The following is an 18,402-nucleotide window of genomic DNA, read 5'->3' as shown; positions in this document are numbered from 1 at the left end:
ACCCACTCAAAACTAATTTTTGTGAAAGGTGTAAAGAAGAGTTAAGTTTCTTTTTGATGTGTAAGTCCAGCAATCCAACACCAATTATTAAAGGATGAACCTTACACACTGCACTAGGGAGCTGACATTGCTCTAAGGGAAGGATTCACATTGACACTGGAGACTCCCTGGATGGGGAACTTTCTGTTCTGTTTCACTGGTCTATTTATCGTTCTTCTAGTACTAACGTTCTGAATTGCTGAAGCTTTAAACTACCTTAATAACCTGTAGGGTACATTCTCTAAGTTTGTTCCTCTTAAGATTATATTGGCTATTTTTTTGTCCTTTGCATTTCTATATGCATTTTAGAATCAACCTGTAGTGTCCTTTAATATTGCTTGGTATTTTGATTGGAATTTTGTGTTAAATGTATTTGGAGAGACAGCATGTTTATGATATTCAGCTATCTAATCATTGAACATATATACTGTTATTTTATTTAGATTTTGAATTTTTATACAACAAAATGCTATCTTTTTATGTACAAATTAAGTTTTCTGTGAGTTGATATATGTCTATGGAAAATGTAAATATAAATATTTTACATGCTGTTGTAAAGAATGTATATTTTGCAACTGTTTGGGTCAAAGTGCTATATATTGAATTATTAATGTTTTTGAAGCAATACTGACCATTTTATGTATTTATCTGAGTGTTAAGATGATGCTAAGGAAATAGCTTTGATACAGTTTTGATTTTATAATTTAAAACATGCTTATTTATTCATTCATTAATTTACTTTGCAGTGATGTTTTGCTTTCAGAGAACAGTGTTATATTCAGCATCTTCATGGGTATTAGAACGATCTGTAACCCTGCATGTATAGGATTCCAGGAAGCCAACAGACAGTTGTGAGGCCCAGTCATACTGTTAGGGCTGTGTAGAATTGAGATCCCTTTTAATTCATTGCACTTTCGTGTCATCCTTTATTTCATTTTGTCTTGGTTATGCACTAACGTTACTTTGCTGTATGGAATTCAGCATTTCTTTTATTTGAAGGAGGATATGGATTTGCATCCATTCAAATCTGCTTCATTGCCTGCAGTGTTCTGCTATAATATATTCAACAAATGCTATTCCTGCTTCTCTTTCTTTCTTTTAAAGTTTATATAAAATGACTTGCAGAAACTTAAAAATTCTTTTAAGGTTATAATTTATTGTTCCTTATCTATGGCATCTGTATTATTTAACTAAAATTAGAGAGTTTAATTTTTTTCTTCATGGGATTGCTGTAGATATAATTTAAGCTAGTTAAAAATTAACCTGAATATGCCTGGTGCCGGTACCTCACACCTGTAATCCTAGCTACTGAGGAGGCAGAGATCAGGAGAATTGTGATTCAAAGACAGCCTGGAAAAAATTGCTCACGAAACCCTATCTCAAAAAAACCCAACAGAAAAATAGGGCCAGTGGAGTGGCTCAAGGTGAAGGCCCTGAGTTCAAACCCAAATAGATCTACGATATAACTAATATTTTGTTGTGTATTTTTCTTTGCGTGCATTTGTAATGTAAAGTATCAGAAGAGAAGGAATTGAACCAATTCTTTAGGCCCATGGTTTATTTAGTTCAGAACCTTTATCCTCTGATAAGTGTAAGAACTTTTGTGGGGGTAGAAATTGATTTTGTTCTTTCTAATTTCAACTTTACAAAAGTCAGGATTATACACAAAACATCCTAGTTTCCTTAATAACCTTTTATAAATTTATCATCCGAAAATTTGTAGAAAGCTATATTTTTGTCTTGTTCCACCAGTTGGGGGAATAAGTTTCATGAGTTTACTGCCCACTGTGTAAATTATAACTTTATTTCTGTTGTTTTGTAACTATAGATTTTAGGCTGCCTGGGGTGTCCTTTAGCTCTGCTGTTACAGAGTTTGGTGAACAAGATTATAGTGCATGAACATGACTTTTTAGATTCTGAACCTGGGAGGAAACTGCCATATAACTTCAAAAATATTATTATATTGCATTTAGGTCTATATTTAAATTGCTGGCAAAAAGGAATGGCTACTTAAACATTTTTATTTTCAGCTAGAAAACATTCAGTTTTGCAAACCAAAAGCAAATTAGGTTGATAGCTATGGAAGAAGAGGAGCTGGTTCAACTAGGAAATACATTCACTGAACTCAATGCTGGAGAGAAGTGGAATCAAAGGGAGAAGTAGTAGCATAAATAGGACACAATACATAGCAAGACTCCTTCCTGTATTTTATCAAGATAATCCCAAGAAACAAGAACAAGAATAACGCTAATCATTTTTATTTACTTAGTACTTGCTCTTCCATTACAACTACCCCAAATAGGTCGTATTGACCTATTTATTCCAGCATCTTGACATTGAACATTTCCTGAGGAAAAATAATATTTTTGAATATTTTGTGATACCTTACATTGATGACTTCTGACCTGATCTGGCCCTCAGTGCCACCAAACTTCTCTCTTCTGTCACAGCAGGTTCTGCCCCCTTCTCTATGGTCCTGGGTAGTAGTCCTACTCTGTGTATTGCTGTCTACTTAGGGATAAGAGTTTCTACTTTGCATTTTCAGATTTTGTTTCTCTTCCCTTTTATTATTTTCTTTTACTGTTTGGACTCCAATTAGTATGTATTTCTATTCCATTCTAAAATATCATCTCTTGGAACAATGCCTCATGCAAATTTTACTTACAGAGAGCCACCTCCTCCCTCCTGCTCCTTTTCTTTCATAACCAATTTAGCTGTCTTAGTCCATTTTTAGAATTGTCTCCTTATGGATACTTTCAATAATTTCCCCCTTCTCTCCCCCCTGTCATACTCTTGTAAAAGCTCTAACTTCTTTCCTACTATCTTTTCCATGCTCACAACAGAACAACTGAGTTTTCCTGAAGGAAAATCACCAACTTGAAATAACTGGAGTTGTTTTTATTACTATAGATTGAATAATATTTAATAATACCCGGTAATACATTCAGGTTACCCTGATAAATCTGCTTTGCTATTCTTTGAAAAAATTATTTAGAAATATTTCCTTTCCTCTTAAGTTTCTCACACACCTTATGTCTCTCTCATATTCTAAGTTGATAGCCTTTCTCATATCTCATTAATCAAATAAAGCAGATGGCAAATTCTTCATTCTTCTATCACTAAGTGAACAACCTTATCTGCCTCTTTATCCATTCTGTCTCTTCTCCCCTTTTGTAATCGAAGAGATGCCTTTACTCCTCTCAAGTTTCAATTCCTCCATTGTGCTTTTATGCTCTATCTCCTGGTACATGGAATGCCATGGATTGATCTTGCCCTAGCAGTATTAAGGATGGTACTTCATCTGTGCTGGCTAGATACTCAATCTGACTTGAACCACACCTCCACCCCTTCATTTCAATTTTAAAACCCCTTCTTTGATCTCACAACCTTGGCTTCAGTATCATTCTATTCCTCTGCTCTTTTTTAATGCAAAACGCTATGCTCCAGTCTTCCTCCTATTTGCTCTTCAACTCATGCCAATTTGCCTTCTTTCTATACTGCTCAACTGACAATCATCCATCGCCTTATTTTGAAAGCAGTTCTTCATCTTCATCGCACTTGGTATTTAGAGACACTCAACTCAGCCTGTGCTGTTCTTGTTTTGGAAAAACTTTCCTTTTGAGTCTTCCATGAAATACTCTCTGCTGAAACTGCTTTTTACACTCTTTGCATCTGACTGGCCATTTTTATTTTTAGTCCCTGTGTTCTCTACTTCTTTCCCCTCTAAATGTTTGGTGACTCCAGGGTTTCCATAGACTGTCCTTCTTACAGTAATCTCATTAACCAACCTAAGCCAGTTTCACAGTTTGAAATGAAATCTGATTATTCTCACTTTTGTTTCTTAAATCCTTAACTCTGTTCTGATCTGCAGACTCAGATATTTAACTATCTCCTTGACATTCTTCCTTGCATGTCTAATAGGCATCCTAAGCCAATTTACTCAAAGTATTATTTCAAATCTCTCCTGGCCCCAAACTCTTTCTCTAGACTTTTCCCATTATAATTCAAAATACCTTTCACCTAATACTTGATTAGGTGTCCTTTTCTTCTAATCTATCAACAATTCTTGATGGAAACATAGCATTTTTATGTCTTGTTAGATGAGGCATTCCTGTGCATAGTGTTGCTGGATGATCCTCATTATACTCACTAAAATGTACCCCAAAGCTGATTTCTCAAGTACTTTTACTGCCATCATGTTTTTTCACTGAGACCTCTGCTGTCTGTAGCTTCCCAGTTGGTCTTGCTATGCTTTTCTTCATTTCACTTTGTATGCATTTGTCAGCATTATCTTTTAAAAATAAAAATTCCATCACGTTGTTGCTGGGTTAAATGTCTTAATTGATTTTGAAACTCCTTATAAACTCCATGTGGATCTGGTTCCTTTCTACTTATCACACCACATCTTGATCACTGTTCCTTGTTGATCTCTTTCACGTTGCTTCACACTTTCCACTTGACATCTTTCTTAAACGTTCTTTCCCTAGCTTTTCAACCTTTGGTGTCAGCTCACAAATCACTTCTTCTGAGAGGCAGCTCCTGCCTAATCAATCTCAGATAGTACCTTCTCCTCCCCAAAGACTTATCTCACTCAGAAAAGTAACTGTGCCTTTCACTGCATTCATCACAGTTTTTTTGTTAATGTAAACAGCATGGAATTTTTGTTTGTTTACTTGTCTACTTTCTGTCATTGTTTAAGATCCAAAATGATAGGTGCATTATCTTGTTCATTTTCTCTATTTAACTACAACTTTATTGTCTAAGATAGATGCTCACAAAATATTTACTGAATCATATATAAACTCTGTGAATAAATAATGCTGTAAGGTCACCACTGAAATACTATCAGTTTTACTTTAAAACTTAGACTAACTAAAGTTTGGTCATTTGCCCAACAATATATTATTGGACCATTACTGACACAGATTGCAGTGAGTCAGGGGCTATTTCTATTTCTACTGGCCATATTTGATGATGCAATTTTGAGAAGAGTTAATGGAAATCATGTTAAGAAATTTTATGACCATCCCATTATGTTTTGTAGGAAAACGACTACAGCAAATATGAGAAAATGTTTCTTTGGACACTTAGTATCTTGAAAAACATAATACCTGCTTTTGATGAGGTGTAAAAGATAGTGAAGGGAACTGACAGAGCAGCTGGCTTCTTTTAGGCAGAGTATCTTTTAGCTGTGGCAAGTTCTATAGGAAACAACCAATGAAACTTTTGGGAGTAGCCAGACAACTGCATAAAGTAACTGACAACTGGCTATGCCATGAACTTGTGTGGCTAGAAGTAGAAAAGGAAATGTCATTTGGGAGTCAGGACCAGGAGTCAAGAACACTTAAGAAGACACAGCAGCTACTCAAGAGAGAAAATTAGTTGTTATAAGCAGGCACAATCTAGAAATGTATAAATCCCATAGTAAATTAGAGTTTGGAATCAAAATTTCCTTGAAGTACTTGAAAAAGGACTTCCTGGTAGCACTGATACTTGATTTACAAATTTACATGAACCAAATAATTTCAAATAACAATTGAGAAGGTGTAAGTTAAATGAATACAATTACTGATGGAAAATATAACTGAGACCATGAATTCTTTGGCAAAAGGATTTTGCCTATTTTTGAGAACTCTGATTTGCCTCAGGAGGTGGTTAGAGCCTCAGATGTTAAGAGATCCAGATAGATTATAACAGCAACACAAAAGTCCTTATAGTCACAGCTATTAGGAGGAAATAGCATAGTGGTCATAGAAATATCAATATGCTCAAGTCCACTTTAAATGAATGCTATATGTAAAGCATTTTTCCTATTGTTTCTTATTCATTGTTTTTGTTGTTGTTGTTAGTGATTGCTTTTGTGTAGAAAAGTAAAAAAGTGAGTGGGAGTAATTGATCCCAGTCTTATCATGTGTATTTTTGGATATCTTTACTATACAATAGACTTGTCTCATAGTAATTATTCAAAACAATAGGTACAAAGTTCTCTATAATAATACAAAAACTGGACAGAACCATAGATTGTATCATTTTGTCTTTGTGAAGCAGCCCCGTTAATCCTCATAAAGTAGACCCGTGACTATTTTTTTCTGTCTGATGGTTAATTTTATATGTCAATTTGGATAGGCTATGGTTCCCAGTTGTTTAGTTAACATCTAATCTAGATGATGTTGTTAAGGTATCTTGCAGAAATGATTAATATTTATAATGACCTAGATTTAATAAAAGAGAAATAAAAGAGATTACCCCTTACAATATACATGGGTCACACACAATAAGTTGAAGGTCAAAAGAACAAACACTGAGCTTTCTTGGAAAAGAGAATTTCTCTTCCAAACTGGAGTATAGAAATTCTGCCTATATTTCTATCCTGGGTCCCTGCCTTGCACAGTCCTTACTTGGCTTCTCTTTACCTAAAATAACACAGTTTTTGAAAACCTTGTTTTCTCTCTCTTTCTATATGTATATATGTGACATATATACACATACAGATGTCAATAGGTATTTTTTCTATTTTTGTGTATATCTTATCAAGGTTTATAATATATAATCAGGATATCTATATACCCTGTTTGGATCTTCCCAGGCCCCTTTGTTTGCTTGGACTTTGCTTCAGATGTGGATGCATCACAGATTTTTTTTATAAGTATAAATGTTTTTTGTTGGTTTTTAATAACTTTATTGCAGATAGCTCACATTTTTTAATACACTGATGGTAACACTACAATAGAACATCCTTTTCAGGGAAGCATGTAAACTTTTCATAACTTTCTGGATTTATAACTGATAACATTGTATCAGATGTGCTCAAGAGTTTGCATTTATCTATTTATGGTTCATGTTGAAATATTTTAAGGAATAACAAATCTCTACAGTGGTCCAGATACAGGGATAATGCAGCAAATCACACACATAATGGACACTTGGTCATAATGGATAGCACACAATGTCACTGTATGTGGTTTACATGATTTTTTGCTCATATTAAAACTCACTACAATTGTACTTTATTTTTCACACATATAAAACAAGATATTTTGGAGGATTTTCTCCAGTGGGGTGGCATTTTACTATCTGAAAAAACACATTTTCTGTATACTTAAGAAATTTACTATACTATACTATACTATATTTAAGAAATTCTGATCCTTCATGGACCTAATGGCTTGAATTTTGCTCTCAGGAGGAGCCACCATTTTCTTACATTATTTTCTATCTCTTTAAAAATCAGTTCTGTCTATGACAAAAACAACCATGTCTCTAAATCTTAGGTGTGTTAAAATTACAATTTTTGGGGTGTGGTCTGTTCAATTTTTACAACAACCTTTTGAGCACCCAAAAAATGTTAATTACCCAGTTAACCTTTGAGGATACAAAGATAAACAGGAACTTGCAACTAGATTAAAGCATAGTTTTAAATGATTTTTGGAAGTGAATAAATCACATGTACTTGTTTTCAAAGTGCTTACTTTCTGGGCAAAGTAGTCATTCCTGATTTTTTGCCATGTCACTTTTTTTTCAAGATTATGCCTCTTTTTTACATTTGTTATGAATCCAATCAGCTTTCCTAGAATGAAAGTAAGATTCATTGGCCTGTGGTTCCTCAGTAGTTTCAGTAGGAACTCAGGATATCATTAGTGTTTCAGCAGGCTTCCTACATAACAAATAGTCTGATTTAAGAGCCATGTAAACTGATGATTTTTCAAAGGCACAAAGACACTTTATTTCTCCAACCTGGAAAAACTACTTATTAGTTCAAACATATATTTGCCACTAGTTTTAATATTATAAAAGTCAAAGAGTTTATTTTAAGTGACTTTTAAATAATAAAAGGAAATTTAAGGCAGCCTTAAGTTACAGCATTAAGTTAAGATACATAACACTATGTAATACATAACAATTTCTAAGTAGATTGTACATGTGTATTGCCCCATATATGTAGCATCCATATACATATAATTTATTTATAATCTGCATTTACCAATAGTAATGATGATTTTGATCTTAAATTTTAAGTAATGGGTTAATGTAAGAAAATGATCTGGTTTGAACATTGTATATTAGTAAAAACTGTTAGGAACATAAGCAAGGGAAAGTAGTGGAGAGATACATTGTGCTTTAATTGAAACATAATTGAATACATTGTACATAATTTAAATGTAGTGGGATGATTCTAATAAAGAATGTCAAAATTAATAGGTGTTGTCTGTGTGGGAGAGAATAAAAGGAAAAAAGTATGGCAGTTTGTGCCAAAAACACATACTAAACAACCAAGTGGCATTTAGAACCAGCAAAAGAAGAAAATAGTTTGAATAAGCCCTGTGAGCAGAGAAGTGAGTCCTACTCAGATTTATTTATAAAGTTATTTTGTGGACCATTTTTCCCTAAAGCTGCTTTTTCTGCTTTCCTGTTACTTCTCTGGGTCTGCAAAGGACTAAGTAGAATAGTCAATAGACCATCATTATTTTTACTGTCTGAAGAGAGGCTATGTTAAAAGGGAAGGATTTGAAGACTATTTTGCTGTCCTGTCATTACATGCCCACCTTTGGCTATGTTAATTAGATTAGGAGTGAGCTGTTTTAGCCCTTTACTGCTTATCTCTTTAAATACTCATATTCCTTCAGCAGATTAGTCTCTTCAGTCCTTTAATTTATATCACTGATCAGAGCATCTGCCTTAGCTCATGAACTCTTGCATGTCTGAGGTATCCTTAGCTTTTAATTGAACCTTTTAAAACACTTCACCCACATATACTCACTGCCTGTACCTTCTCTATTGTTGTAAACTTCTCTTTAACTGCCCCCACCCTACCTTCTCTAACCTTTCAGACACCTCTCTCTTTTCTCTGATATCATAAAACTAATGCCTGGATTACTCATCAGTTGTTAATCTGGATCTTAAGAAGCTGCAGGAAGTTTGGTGACCAAGAACAGAAGGGTAAGCAAATAGAAATATGAGAGGGAGAGAGAGAGAGAGAGAGAGAGAGAGAGAGAGAGAGAGAGAGAGAGAGAGAGAGAGAGAGAGAGAGAGAGAATGAGAGAGAGAGAGAGAGAGAGAGGAGAGAGAGAGAAACCAGAGGAAAGAAGGGGATAGGAGAGAGGAGAGGGGAAACAAGGCAGTGAATTCAAAGTACAGATAAACAATGATAGCATCAGCAGGATTTGAAGGAGATGTTAATATAGCTGTCATAAGTCCAGCATATTTCTTCAACTAGTTTTAAAAAGTCAATTTTAGTGGATTTTAGTTCATAATTTTTGCTACCACAAAGCACTAACACCAGCAGTCTACTCAGTAGGCATTCAATAAGTGTTCTTTGAATGAATGAATAAATTAAGTGATTCTTCCCATGTGTTTATAAAAGAAATCTTATCATTCAGAATAACTGAATGCAAGCTCAATTCAATTGTCTTTGGAATTTTAAGTTTTCAGTTTGGCTCATTTGGGGGATATTTTTCATGGAATCATGAACAGTACAGCTTGAACAAAATATCATCCACTCCTTTCATACTACAAATAAACTCTTTTAGGGCTAGTGATGAGTAGAACATAAAAGTGTACATAGCAAGCCCCAAATTTAAGTAAGTTCTTATTGGTAAAATCTTTCAGTGATAATTGAATCTAGTCAAGGAAATATTCTTATTTTTGCCGCTAAGTCCTTCTTTGGTGCTAGGTACTGGAATATGAAATGACATACTAGAAACTCACCACCAGATAGGTTATCCTTTAATGCCTAACCAAGACAAAGATGGGGTCAATCAGAGAGTGCAATATGAAGATGGATATGGCCGTGCCTACACCATTCAAACTACGGCTCATTCAGACATGATTTTCTGTCTCTGCCAGAGACTGTAAGCTGTTTGGAGAGAGCACAGGTGCTACAAACACATTTGAGCAATATAATGACAGGCTAAGGCTGAGTTCCTTTCTCTGACTGTAGAAAAAATGTTGCTGGCTACATTTGTTTAACTTGTACTTCCTCAATGCAATCAGTTCATGCATATGTTTACTAAGGACCAAAAATGGGCTTGATGAAAGATTTCTACATTAGCATTCTCTTACAGCTTATTCATGAGGGTAGGGGAGGAGGCTTAAGTAGAAAAAGGTAGAAGATGCACTGAAAAATTCCCAGGATCCAGAGGAAAGCTAAAGAAGCCATTCTGAGGAGATGTATCACCTTATAAACAGAGATACATGTGTGAAATTCCCAATGATAATAGAGAGGTCTCAAAAAAAAAAAATGCCAGAGCTCTATGCATTGGTCAGGATTCTTCATTGTAAGGTTAAATGGACAATGGATTTATGACATAGCTTGCAGAACACAGCTCTAGGAAACTTGTTTTGGAAAATATAAAACTTGGAATCGGCAGTCAGGAGAAATTCCCAACCTCATCACAGAACTGGATTTTGTCTCAGAAAAACTACTTCTGGTGCCACCTCACACATACTAAAATTTATAATGTCAGACTAAATGCTAGAATTTCTGCCAGTGCTATCTTGAAGAACCAAAGTTTTCTGCTTGGAAGACAAACCCATCTTCTCACTCATGTTTGCTGTTCCCTATTGTTCTCACTTCTTTGGGCTGGCACAGAGTTTCAGGGCAGGTATAGCATTCTAGCTTCAAATTAATGGTGATACACCTATTACGGTTCTAGCCTGATCAATATAAAGGCACTCAAAAAGATGGTTGGTGCACATTTGAGCAAGTGAACTTCTGTATGTGGTTCAAGAGAGAAAGTTAGCTTTAGATATTTTAACCATCAAAGAAAGCCAATGATAAATCACAATACCCCTTTGTAAAAAGTCAAGGAAGAAGTTTCTGTTAATGGTTTCTAATTTAATTACATCTGGATCATAAAACATACTCTGTATGGTTTCAGTCTTTTTGTACTTGTTTTATGACCAAGAATATGGTGTATGTTGGTAATGTTGCATAGTCACTTAAAAAGAGTATGTTTTCTGTTGCTGGACAGATTACATTATGTAGGTCAAGTTGAACCATACTGTTTGTTTTCTATATCCTTCTCATTTTCTGTCTACTAATTCTATCAATCACAGAGAAAAGAGGGTTGAAATCTTCAGATGTATTTGTACACTTATCTATTTCTTCTTTCAGTTCTAGAAGAATTTGCTGATATAATTTGAAGCTGTTTTAGTTATATAGTTAGGATTGTATATCTTCTAGAGAAATTGACACATTATTTCTAAATAATAAAGAGAGCTTTATTATTAGTAACATTTCTTCATCTGAAGTCCATTTTGTCTGGTAGTAGCATAGTGATTCCAGTTGTTTTTCAATTAGCTTAGGCATGGTATACATATTTTTCATCCTTTAACTTTCAACCTGTCTTTATGGTTAGAATGGGCAATGGATTTTATAACTCTGCTACACATATAAATATATCATAGGTGTATGAATATACTTTTATTTAGGTCTAGTTGTATGAAATCTACCACTCTAAAAATGTTAATGTTCTATGCCTATTTATTCAATTGTTTTGAATATCTAAACCTTTTCTATTTAGTGTAATTGTTTGAATTTAAATCAAACATCTTGTTAGTTGCTCTTTCTCTTCTTTTTATCTTTTCTTGAACTCTCTTTTGGGTTATTGAATATATTTTTAGTATCTCACCTTATTTTTACTATTTTATTGCCACTATTAATTTTAATTGTATTTTTATTTATACTTTTAAAGAATTGCTTTAAGATTTATAATATACAGTTTTAACTTGTTAGTCTAATATCAAATAATATATACTACTTACATATAATGCAGTAATTTTCAAATAGCACAGATCATTTCCTGCTCCTGTTCTTTATGTTATCATTGTCAAATAATTTAATTCTACATTTCCTATAAATCCTACAAAGCATTCTTTTTTTATTTAAAGAGGAATTTATGTTTTAATTATATTTTTGTTTTGAACTAATTTGGGGCTTACAGAAATATTGCAAAAGCAGTACAAAGATTTCTTACACATACCTCTCTCAGCTTCCCTTAAAGTCAATATCTGACATAACATAGCAAAGTTTTCAAAACCAGGAACTTAATGTTTGAATGATACTATGAACTGAACTGTAAATATTATCAGAATCCTACAAGTTTAAAAAATTCAGAACAAGACAGATTGTCATATTAGGCCCCATATTTGCTCATTCTGATGCCTTTTATTCCTTTGTGTAGATATAATTTTTATTTGATATCATTTTTCTCTGCTCAAAGAGCTTATTTCATCATTTCTTATACTAAAAAACAACAAGTAATGAATTTCTTAGCTTTTATTTATCTGAAACTTTTAAAGAATTTTTAAATTTTATGTTTAAAGGGACTTTTCATGAGAATGGAATTATAGCTTGACATATTTCTTTGAGTCTTTTTAAGATGTCATTCCATTTTCTTCTTGTCTTCATCTTTTTCTTTTCTGTGGGAGATTTGTAATCATTCTTTCCTGTTTCTCTTGCTTAATGTGTCTTCTTCCTCTAGATGCTTTAAGAGCTGCTCTTTGTCACTGGTCCTCAACAATGTGAATATGATATGTTAGGTGTGGTTTTCTTTTGGTTAATCATGTTTTGGGTATGTATGTTTCCTAAATCTGAATTGTGTTCATGATATTTGGAACACATTTTGCCATCATTTCTTCAAATATATTTTTTTTCTGGCACATTCACATATCTTTTTCTGTGACTTCAAAATTAATTGATAATTTTTCCCATAGGTCACGGATATTCTATACTTATATTTGTATTTATTAGCCATGATTTGTCTCTAGCAATTTTCTTTACTAGCTGTTCATGTTCACTGAAATTTGCTTCTGGAATGTTTAATTAGCTATCCCTCCCATTCAACAAAATTTTCAGTTTTTTACACAGAGAAAATTTAAGTATGAAACCTTCAAAGGACTTAAAGAACCTAGAATTCCATACCTTGTGACAATGTCCTTTAGAAATAAAAATTGAAAATTCTAAAACATCTCAGACAAACAAAGGCTAAGAAAATTCGTCACTGACATGTTTTACTATAAGAAATTGTTTTTAGATATTTCATTTCACTCTTTTTTCTGATTCTTCTTTCAAAGTCCATCATCTCATTTCATCATCATTTGAATTTCTATATCTGATTCTATGGACTTGAAACTATGGATCTCATTTTCCTGCTTTTAAAATAGCTCATGATTTTACTTGATGCTTTAGTTTGTAACTTTTTTCATTTCTAATTACTGGATTTTGTCTTCTAAAGAGGTTTTATTTTCTTAACAATTCTAAATAATGTATTTCATGAATATATAGAAAATATCTATTATCTAAAAATGGTTGTTTCACCTTTGTGGAATAGTTTTAGGTCTGTTTATTCTGAGGAGTTTAGTGCGACCCACTCAATTCATCATGGACATGTCTTTTGATGTACTCATGAAATGGAATGACAGTTTGTTGAGAACTTTGATGTGGTTGAGGGAAACAGAAGAGGAATCAAGACAAAAATCAAGAATGATCTCTAAATTTAAAAAATTTTAAAAGTGAGCAGCTGAGTGAATGGGGCATAAGAATAGAAGCAGGTTTTAAGGAATGTAGGGTAATCAAGAGTATTTTTTGACAAATTAATCTTAGTAAGTCTATCATAAATCCAAATTAAATATGCAATTTGGAGATTCTGAGGTCAAAAGTTTGTGATTATAAGAAGTTAATAGTTTTTAAGCCTTTGAAATATTAATATTCATTGAGAATTCTCAAATAAAGGATAAAATGTTCTGTGTTTTCCAGTATGTTCTCAGAAACTTGTTTCTAAGGAGAATCTTGTAGGACCAGTGTTCTGCAGAATGTATTTTGGCAATTTTGCTCTGGGCAAAGGGAAGCCAGTGAATGTTTTAAGGGGAGGGTAACATGTACTGAAATGCTTTATAAAGGTTATTTTGGCAGGAATATGATTTGATGAGAAAAAAGCTGGAGGCCCAGAGAACAGATGGGAGGCTGTTGATATCAGCACTTAGACATTTGGGGATGAGGGTCCAGATGAAGGATGACAGTGGTAATCAAAATGAATATGTAGATGTGAGAGACAGTGTGAAGGATAAAAATATCATCAGAAATAATGCTTTATTTTTAAGACATATGTGACCTAGATGGTAAAATTCAATGTAGGTACTATCTAATGAACATTTATTTTCTAAATGAAATATATAAATAAATATATATATGTATTGAGTCTATAGTTACTGAATACACACACACACACACACACACACACACACACACACACACACACACATATTCTGAAGAAATTTATCCAAGATACTCTGACTAAAAATAGACTAGGAAAGGATTCTATTCAGCTAATTTTAAAGTCCAAATTAGTGTTTTTGTGCTATGCTCTTGTAAATAGAATAAGAATAGGTTGTACTAAGTAATATTATAATTAAGATTGGCTGAATTATAGGTCTGAGTTATAAAACAGTATATGCAATTAAAAATGTTTACTGTGAGATATGTATTAACATCCAAGTCTCTTGGAATGAGAATTACATAACGTGTTGTAAACATCACATGACCTTCAACAAGGAATTTGATGGTAAAAATATATATAAAAATAACATTATGTGATATACAATTAGATATGATTTATGCTGGTATGATATATATATTAGAGACTACAGGCATAACTAAAAGCCTGTTGCACAAAGTTTTAGTTCTGAAAATTGGAGCTGCTAAAATTCGATAAGCTTTGGAAAACAAAGTAATGGGTAAAATGAAGAAGTAATTATCTGGGACTCATTTCAGAGGTCATTGTGATAGAGGTGTCATACACAATGCGTATTGTTTTTGTGTTATTTAAATAATTTCTAATATAAGCTAGGCACTGTATAACATATCAGGCACCCTATAAATTACATTCTCTATGCTATTTGCTGTACTTGTGCAATAAGCACATTGTATCATTTTATCTGTGAAGGAACTTAGATTTAGAGGGTCACTCATCAAAGAGTCACAGCCAATTACCTGTAGCATTAAGAGTACAGCTTGGGTCTGTGCACCTTGAATGTTGCTTTACTTCTCACCAAGACTTTAGAGAAACAATAGCTTTCCTCTATACTACTTTGTGATTATTTTAAAGATAGTATTCAATGTCATGTAAACACATCTTGTTTATTTCAGACTTTTTATAGTTCCAAGTTCTTTGTGAAACTTTTTACTGAATGAAAGTTAGATAAAAGACTGTTTGCATTAACAAAGAACTAATTCTTACCATCCAGATATGAAGCATAAATGCTAATTCTTGAGCCCTGTATTTTGTAACATCTTAATTAACTGATGAACTGTGTTCAGCTGAGCAGTCTTTCTAGTTAAGGAGGGAGCCCCAAATGGAAATTAAAGAGGGCATATTCTGCTTTCTTTTGCTATAACAAAACACCTGATATTGGGAAATTTTTAAGGAAAAGAGGCTTAATTATTTAGCTTGTAGCCCATTTGTTGGTCTATGAGGGCTGGGCTGACATCACAATGGTGGGGCACATGTGGCAGAGATCACAAGCAGAGACAGGAAGCCAGACTGACTCAGAGACCAAGCTTGCTTTTTTGTTGTTGTTGTTGCTTGTTTTTTTAAAATAACAACTCACTCTTGAGAGAAATATCTCACTCTGACACAAGCATTAAATTCTTCCCATGGTGCAAACCCATGACCTGATCACCTTGCCCTAGGCCTCACTGCTTGATGATTCCACAACACCACGGTGGACCAAGCTTCCAGCACATCAGTCTCTGGGAGCCATATTGAGCCATATCCACACCATAGCAAGAGATTCTAGAGTAAGCCTTTGTAGTTATGTTCTGTGGAGAACAGATATGGCAAAATAGTGCTAATTAATCAGATATAGCCTCCAAGATTGCTGTTTGTTTTAATTATATGATGAGATATGGAAATTAAAAATTAGAGTTTTTACAAATACTTCTGTAAGTGAAAGCAATAGATTGATGAGTACAATGTTAAAAAATCTGAACATGGTATTGTCATAATAGAAGGAATATGGACAAATAGCAAGAATAAGAGGAGGTTCCTATGTCTGAGAAAAAAGTAAATAAAAACAAGATGTTCAAAGAATGAATAACTTGGAAATAGTATTGCTAAAAAGACATATGATAATAGAGAAAAAAATTAGAAATGAGGCTGAAATATGATATTACATAGGAATACCATCATGACTTTTGAACCATTTGTGGAAATATCCCATTAACAGAGGGTTCGCTGGCTCTTTATAGGGTAGAGAAACAGCTGCAATTGGAATAATAAGTAATACTTCTGTCGGGGGATCTTATTATCAGGAAATTATAGTCAAAATGGAAGAAGCATAAAGAAGAGCAATAATAGTGGTCAGGAACTGCCTGGACTATTCTAAAAGAGATAACTAAAAAAAAAAAGTCAAGCAGGGACAACTAAGGATGAGTCTGTACAATCACATGGAGATTGTTCACACTACCTAAACAAGGGAGACATGTCAATCATTTAGCATGGTAATGAGGGCTATAATTAGAAGCAATTTAGTAAGATTAGGAAAAGGAGAATTGAAGCATTAGTTATCAGACCCATTCAAATGCTGACTGAAGACTGTGCTAAGGTGCATAACCTAAGTTTATAGTTTGTGATTTTGTCTCTCATGATTCTGAACATTTTTAAGAGTCTCTTGTGTTATTTCCCTATATTCCCTTTCTTCCTTATAGTTTTTATCCCTGTCATTTGAACCATACGTTCTGTGTTCCTTTGTGTTAATATTTTTTATGGATCATATGTGGATTGCTTCCCACTTAAATACACTAGCTTTTAAAATTTATGTTTCAGCCTTGAGCTAGCAATCATTTTGCAAGCACTGAAAGCAACCTTTTCTACACAAATTTACCTTCCTTTAATCCATGGGGATATCATATTTTCAGATGCTATATAATACATTTCTGTTCCCAGAATTTCTCAATGTTCTGATAAAAGGCATCCAAAAGGCAAGGCTATATACAGTCTTAAAGTGTTCTATCATAATATTGTTTTCAATTAAATTTTCTTGGCAGACAAATTTGTATTAATATGAACTTTAAACGTAGGTGGCTTTGAGTTAAATGTACAGTAAAAGTAGCAAAATGTATAAAGAGCCACACAGAAATGTTAATTGGAAACAATATTCTTTTATTGTGGGACAGCTGCCTTTTAAAGTGACGTCATTTCTATAAAGTTCTATCATTTAGGCTTTATAAAGTAGTAACAGTAAGAAGTAAAAATGGAGATATAGTTTGGAAAAACAAACAAATGCTGTGGTCCCCAGTTGTAGAGAAATAGTTTTCAAAAGCAGATAAAAATGTGAGCAATCTAGACGTTAGTACTCAAGGAGGGCCCAGATACCTTCATTAATGCCTGTGATTATCTCTTTTCCCCATAGGAGCAATGTTCTCTTAATCAAGAATTAAAATGCACCATGTTCTTTACAAAATCTGATGCCATTTCCAGAATGTTTGAAGGGTGATGTGGGAGAATTCATCCCACAACTACAAACAGAGTGATGTATTTCAATTGCATGGATGCTTTGGAAAAATATTAATTTTGCCTCTAGTAAGTTTCTTTCTCTTTCCTCCTTTCTTCATACCTTCTCTTTCCCTTTGTCTTCTTGCTTTTAGCATTCCCTTAATATGAGTATATGTCAGATACTATGTTGTCTTCAATAATCAAAATGTTATAACCTACATGGGTAATTTTAAAAAAAGGTGGGAATGTTCTTTTTTTGTTCAGGTGATATGCCTGACACATGCATGGCATCTGAGCTGCTTCTGCAGTAGAAACAGAGGGCTGATGTTCACATAGATACTCAGAGCTTCCCCTTGCTGCTGGTGGTAAGTCCCACTGGGCTTTAGGCCTTGTGTGTTATATATATTATTAAAAGAGATTACTTACTGTGTATGTTAAAGTCTTCTAGAGCCTGGATGTAGGATAACACCCAGAAATTATTACTTCTGATTTTAGACAACCAAGTCTTCCTGATTTTAGAGAAAAAAAGCCTTTAACCTGTACTTCTTAATTTTGGATTCAGTCCCTTTCAAAAGAAATGAGTACGTTACACATATACCAAGCTCAGTATTACTTGGTAAGAGAGGCTATCACTGGGAGTTGTTCAATCCTGACTTTTCATGTTTAGTTTGGAAACAGGAGAAACACATTTTAAGCCTAGAAATATACTTCCTGACCTACCAGTATTTCTTTACAAGGGCTGTGAAGAAGGAGGAAAAGGTTAGGAATTGAAAGGGAGTCATTTATATCACAAGCATACCACAATTGCATATCTTCCTTACGGAATCTCTAAAGTGCAATGGAGGCCCAAATCTGCAAATGGCAGCAACAG

Source organism: Castor canadensis, chromosome 1, assembly GCF_047511655.1.
Source record: "Castor canadensis chromosome 1, mCasCan1.hap1v2, whole genome shotgun sequence".
In the NCBI taxonomy this organism is placed as follows: Eukaryota; Metazoa; Chordata; class Mammalia; order Rodentia; family Castoridae; genus Castor; species Castor canadensis.
The sequence above is the reverse complement of the archived record's forward strand: the minus strand, read 5'-3'. Positions refer to the sequence as shown.